General features: G+C 40.6%; 1 protein-coding gene across 1 annotated transcript in view; it reads right to left on the reverse strand.

The window, feature by feature from the left end:
• LOC118387281 (E3 ubiquitin-protein ligase MARCHF3-like) overlaps window positions 1-6,656 on the reverse strand; it is a 441,656-nt gene that overhangs the window by 233,820 nt on the left and 201,180 nt on the right. The gene's annotated exons all lie outside the window — the stretch shown is intronic.

Consider the following 6,656-nt stretch of genomic DNA (forward strand, 5'->3'; position numbering starts at 1 on the left):
AACTCAAAGCGTCTGCCGATGTAGAGGGCCCAACCTAATCGTTGGTGCAGAACTCTCTGAACAGGCGGTAGCCACAGTTCGTATGAATACATTGCATTCCCATTTGGGATCATTTATGGACTTATAATTCAAATCTCAATGGGCAAACAGTGATGTTGCTATTACTGGCTGATTCATGGCATAGTATACAAGAAGAAGGTCTGTGTCCCAAAAGACACCCTATTCCTTACATAGTGCACTTCTTTTGACCAAAGCCCCTATGGGCCCTGGTCAAAAGTAGTGCACTATATGGGGTGCCATTGGGATGCAGACAAGATGATAGCAAGCTGTCTATGGTTTGGATCTCAGCACATTTAGATAGGACCCAGTCACTAATCACTTGATGCTCTGACCTTCAGATCAAGGGGAAGAAGGGTGGTCCAGGCTCTCCCACTGAATGTGACTCTGCAGTGACAATGAGGGGATTAGATTAGTTATTAATACTAATAACTCTGACTGAGTTGAAGGGTTCTGCAGAGTTTCACAAATTAGATGGAAGATTTCAATTGGTGATGAGTCAGAAAGGCCTTCAAATGGGGATTATTGCGATATACAGTATATTGGGGATGTTGAGTATTGCTGTCATGACCTCGTGTATCGTAATCTCAAAAATGCAGAGGTGAAATCTTTCTCCCATCCTTGAGCAGGTAATTACAACGACACCATGCAGCTTGTTAAAAATGTAATTTAATGTTAACATGTAAATGTTTTCCTGTAGGGTGGCTCATAGGGTAAATACACAGTTTGCTGTGATTCAGATTCAGTGTGTGTGTGTGTGTGTGTGTGTGTGTGTGCATCCCTGCATGTGTGAATGAGTGAGTGATAAGATATATGGGGAGTGTGTGTATTCAGATGGGTGGAGGCGTTATCACGAATAGAATAGCTGTCCTGACACTGATTAACATCTCCCAGGCTGTCTGAGGGCTTTTGAACTCCTGTACGTTCGCTCCTGAGGACACACAAAGGTCACACATACACCCACCCCACTGCAGATAAGATCCATCCACCAGCTAAAAGGAATACTTGCAGATATTGACGCATTGCCTCTCACACTAGGACTAACACACATCTAATCAAAAAGCCCACTGTGTGTGTCCCTCTGTCCCTTATTCTCTGTCCCCCCACCAGACCCTGTTGTCCAACTCAGGCCACTATAGTTTTATGGGACATGAAATCTGACCTACTAGGAAATATGTGCTTTCCCGGGGAAATTATTTCCTGTTCCGCTTTCGAGACATTTTTCGACCTGTTTTCAACTGATATTGTTGTAACACTTTTGACTGTTTTTGTTCTTTCGACGCTCTTCCTGTTTGGTTTTCCTGAGTTATTTTGTGTTACCGGTTGATGATGATGTCGGGGAGATATAAACAGACCCTTGTCTATCTGGACTTGACTAGAATTTATTAATTTGTATCTAGATTTTTTTTTAGACTTAGTTTTGTGACAAGGCGTGTGACTTGAATATAAGGGGTATTCTTGATTTGTTTTGCATGTCTTTTGTCTCTGTGTACTACTGTTGGTTTTGGAAAATGTATGCTACATCTGAAATTAACCGTTTTATATATTACATTTTCTGGGCTTTTATGAAGCTATTCACCTTTCCTAAGCCAACATTGAATTTAAGTAGCTAAAGCATTATGGTATGTTGGGCAACAGTAACAAAGGCAATCTAATCATTAATGTTCAAGTACTGTATTATCTCATCCGGACCCCAAGTAAAGGCGTTTTTAAATTGTTCACACTTAGTGCCTATTAACTGGCAGCAGTAGTGATTTCTATCCACGGATTACTCTTAGAGTACATTCTCATCGCAAATTAATTATCTGGCAATGCAAATTAATTTAGGCATTTTCACTCTCTTGGCTGGGGTAGTGTTGTTGCTTAGCAATATCACTGATGTATAATAAGAACTGGAGACCGCGCCCAAGATGTCTGCCTAGTTGTTTTCAAGGTAATCGACTCATGTTGCATATGCCGATTCATGGACTGTCTGTATCTGGGTTGCATCCGGTTTATACAGACCAACAGCTCACTCATTGCGCACAGGGAGCAGCGGTAGCAGCTACGACGTCATCACATTATCCAAAAACATGGCAGACATCTGATGAAGGTAAAATGTTTATCTTCGTCTGTGATCGATGAAAACAAAAATCTATGGATGTTTTATGCACAAAGGTGATGACTAAAGAGTCTATTAGGAATTTTCAAATCCACTGGTGTAAAGTACTTAAGTAAAAATAATTTAAAGTACTACTTATAGTTTGGGGGGGTATCTGTACTTTATTATTGATATTTTGACTACTTTTAATGTTACTTCACTACATTCCTAAAGAAAATAATGTACTTTTTATTCCATACATTTTCCCTGACACCCTAAAGTAGTCATTACATTTGGAATGATTAGCAGGACAAGAAAATTGTCCAATTCACACACTCAAGAGAACATCCCTAGTAATCTCTACTTCCTCTGATCTGGCGGACTCACTAAACACAAATGCTTTGTTTGTAAATTATGTCTGAATGTTGCAGTGAGCCCCTGGCTATCCATAAATAAAAATGAAAAACAATTGTACCGTCTGGTTTGCTTAAAATAAGCAATTTGAAATGATTTACTCTTTTACTTTTGATACTTAAGTATATTTTTGCTATTACCTTTACTTTTGATACTTAAGTGTATTTAAAACCAAATACTTTTAGACTTTTCTCAAGTAGTATTTTACTGGGTGACTTTCACTTTAACTTGAGTAATTTTCTATAAAGGTTTCTTTACTTTTACTCAAGTATGACAATTGGGTACTTTTTCCACTATTGTTCAAATCTGATTTCTCCATGTGGCCGTCTATGAAAATGTTATTTCTGGACCAGACGTCAGTTAAACTGCAGTACCGAAGCAAAACTGTAGGATCAGTCGGAAGACGTGCTTCTGGGCCGGAACCCTGGCCCCTTGAGCAATATCAACTATGAATGCAGAGATGCAGGGGAGCAGCACAGACGCTCCTCCACGCCCCTGGAATGAGTTCTGGAATTCGCACACGTTATGCATATCAACTATCGGGAAGCACTTGCTAATTTTCCCATGGCGTACCCAATCAATTCAGTATGCAGTGCCTCAGCACTTGGCTTGAGTGTCTCATAGATCAGGTTTAATAATGAATGTGTTATATTTAATATGTATTACTGCGAGTACAGTACACGGCAACCCACCAGTGGAGTGAGTGTAGGGGAAAGGTCTTTGATGCTCCTTTTATCTTGGGGTGGTTGAACGATAGTGCAAGAGATGGCTATGCTGCCAAGGCTCCACATGTTCAAAGACAGGCAGTAGAGAGAGATGTGGAGAAGAGTTCCCTCAGTATCCCAAACCACTTTTTGTTCGATAGAACGGAGCATGAAGAACATGAAATAGTAGCTTAATGCAGAACACGACCAAGACTGCCAATGAATCATGCTCACTTTATAACAAATGGACCATGAGGGGTATTTCTCATCAATGATTCACAAAGTGGCCAGAAGGAGAATGATATCGGGACCCTTTTGCGGATTTCTTAGAACCTGAGAACGTTCCCTGTCTTTCCATGTCCAAGACGTTGAACGAAGACGTCCCGAAGACTTCACAGGAGGGTAAACATCCAGGGAACGTCCCAAGACGGTTTGACAAACTACTGGATTCAGTTTCTTGCAGCCCTTAATTGAAGCAATCACGAGATCACGTCATAGTTTTCTTTCAGCGTGCTTGTCTTTGACTCGCAGATTTTAAAAAATGATCTAAGAGCTACATTGAAGGGAATGTGTTTGGCATGTGTGATACACACTCCCTCCGTGTCGTCTGTGGGCAAAGATTGGCAGGGTTGCCAGGTACAACAGATGCCTGCATGGTGCAATGTGACTTCAAGCAAAAGCTCAGTCTCAGAATCACTGGATATGCTTCCACCACAGATCAAAATGTCAGATGCTAAGTGTTTAGTCTCAGTCTTATATTGAGACAATTACATGGTGAATGATGAGGTGCTCAAAGTTCAAGAGTTCTCCATTGGCCTTGACACAATGACTTGACACAATGACGTTTAAAACCAAATGTATCCTCCGCAGCTATCTGAATTCTGAAACCAATCAACCTTGACCGTCTCTGATCTGTCTGTTACTGTATAAAACTGCAGTAGGCCACAGACTGTCCTCTTCTCTTCATCATACTGTGCCAGGCCGCCCAATCTTCAGCCCTGAAACATCAATGCCTATTGATTGATCTGCCTTTGATGATTCATGTTTAATGCAAAGTAAATCTTATTCCAGGAATGGAAATCACATCAATTGTCTGGGCCGCATATGGGGATCACACGGGAGACATATGGGGATCCACACGGGAGACATATGGGGATCACACGGGAGACATATGGGGATCCACACGGGAGACATATGGGGATCACACGGGAGACATATGGGGATCCACACGGGAGACATATGGGGATCCACACGGGAGACATATGGGGATCCACACGGGAGACATATGGGGATCCACACGGGAGACATATGGGGATCACACGGGAGACATATGGGGATCACACGGGAGACATATGGGGATCCACACGGGAGACATATGGGGATCACACGGGAGACATATGGGGATTCACACGGGAGACATATGGGGATCCACACGGGAGACATATGGGGATCACACGGGAGACATATGGGGATCCACACGGGAGACATATGGGGATCCACACGGGAGACATATGGGGATCCACACGGGAGACATATGGGGATCACACGGGAGACATATGGGGATCCACACGGGAGACATATGGGGATCACACGGGAGACATATGGGGATCACACAGGAGACATTTCTCACCCCAATAGGGTGTGTCCAGAGCCATATATTTAGAGAGATAGACCAACTTTTAGAATGTTGAATATTGTTCTAATTCCAGACATTCAGTTACATAGCATTGTTAGAATATTCCTCATGTCATGTTAATGGGGAGCTAACATGGCTGCCATAGAATGTTGAAGTGTCATGTAAATGCATCATAAACCAGAAACCTCAATGTCCCTACTCTCTAAATACATTGCTCTGGGTGTGTCTTATGCAGCGTTCGACCCTGGCACCAGACTCAATGGAAATTATTGAGACTGTTGCCCAGACGCTATTGCTAAGTGTTAATCTAGGATCAGCTTCCAATTTAACATACCAACCAGAACAATTAGGAAGTAGAAAGACCAATGGACCTTACATTAGTTTACAGCCATATACAGTGCATTTGGAAAGTATTCAGACCCCTTGACATTTTCCACATATTGTTACCCTACAGCCTTATTCTAAAATTGATTTAAAACATAATCATCAATCTACACACAATACCCCATAATGACAAACCAAAAGGTTTTTAGATATTTGTGAAAATGTATTAAAATAAAAGCAGAAATACCTTATTTACATAAGTATTCAGACCGTTTGCTATTTTAAGCGAAATTGAGCTCAGGTGTATCCTGTTTCCATTGGTCATCTTTGAGAAAATGAACATTCAATTATCTGGCAACAGCTCTGGTGAACATTCCTGCAGTCAGTATGCCAATTGCAAGGTCCCTCAACTTAAGACAGCTATGGCATTGTGTTGTGTGACAAAACTGCACATTTTAGAGTGACCTTTAATTATCCCCAGCACAAGGTGCACCTGTGTAATAAGCATGCTGTTTAACCCCTTTAGAGTTTAAGCCCTGTCTAAAGCTGGGAGGGGGTGGGGTGGTTCTAAGCCGTTTTAAGATGGTCCTATCAGGGATAATTTAGCTATTTGATTTCAAATGTTAAGACCCCTTAACGTATACAAAATATATATATTAGATGAAACATTGAATTTGGCATTGCTGATATTAGCCAATAGAAACACATTGAATTACATTCACTACATGGAACAATATCACAATGAAGTTTGTTTTTAAGTGTCTGTCCTATATCTGAGAGATATAAGAAAGATCAGGAAACTATATATATATACATTTTCAAAAAAGTTGTAAAAAATGTTTTTGCTTTGTCATTATGGGTTATTCTGTTCAGATTGATGAGGGAAGAAAAACAATTGAATCCCTTTTTAGAATAAGGCAGTAACATAAGGTTATAGAGGGCCAACTGATTGTTGTGGAGCTTCCTTAGTGAATGGTCACTGTAGTGCAATTTCAGTAAAACTGTTGTTTTAACAGTAAAACAACCCTGCACGATCACTCTTCATTATGAGGACCAATGCAAAGCTCAGAGTGCCATTTAAGTCAAATATAAATATACTTCAATTGAAAAACATACCCTGCCATTATCAGAGTATATCTGATGCAGTTGAGAACCCTGTGTCTGTTTCATATGCTATGTTTTACTCATAATGGATGGATAATTATACAGAGAGAAGGGGTATAAGATATCTGGAGACTATTCTCATCTGCTTAGATATCTATATGAGAGGATTATTGCTTCTAAAGATTTTTATATCAAATCAGGAAATTGATTTGCTTCGCCCACTCAATGTGAGAACATATGCTGATGACATAATCTCCCTGAGGATTTATTGTGTCCAGAAATGGTTTGAGTCCAATAATACATTTAAGCCTCCGTTTTGTAAAAATGTGTAAAAATG

The sequence above is a fragment of the Oncorhynchus keta genome, chromosome 9 (genome assembly GCF_023373465.1).
Source record: "Oncorhynchus keta strain PuntledgeMale-10-30-2019 chromosome 9, Oket_V2, whole genome shotgun sequence".
In the NCBI taxonomy this organism is placed as follows: Eukaryota; Metazoa; Chordata; class Actinopteri; order Salmoniformes; family Salmonidae; genus Oncorhynchus; species Oncorhynchus keta.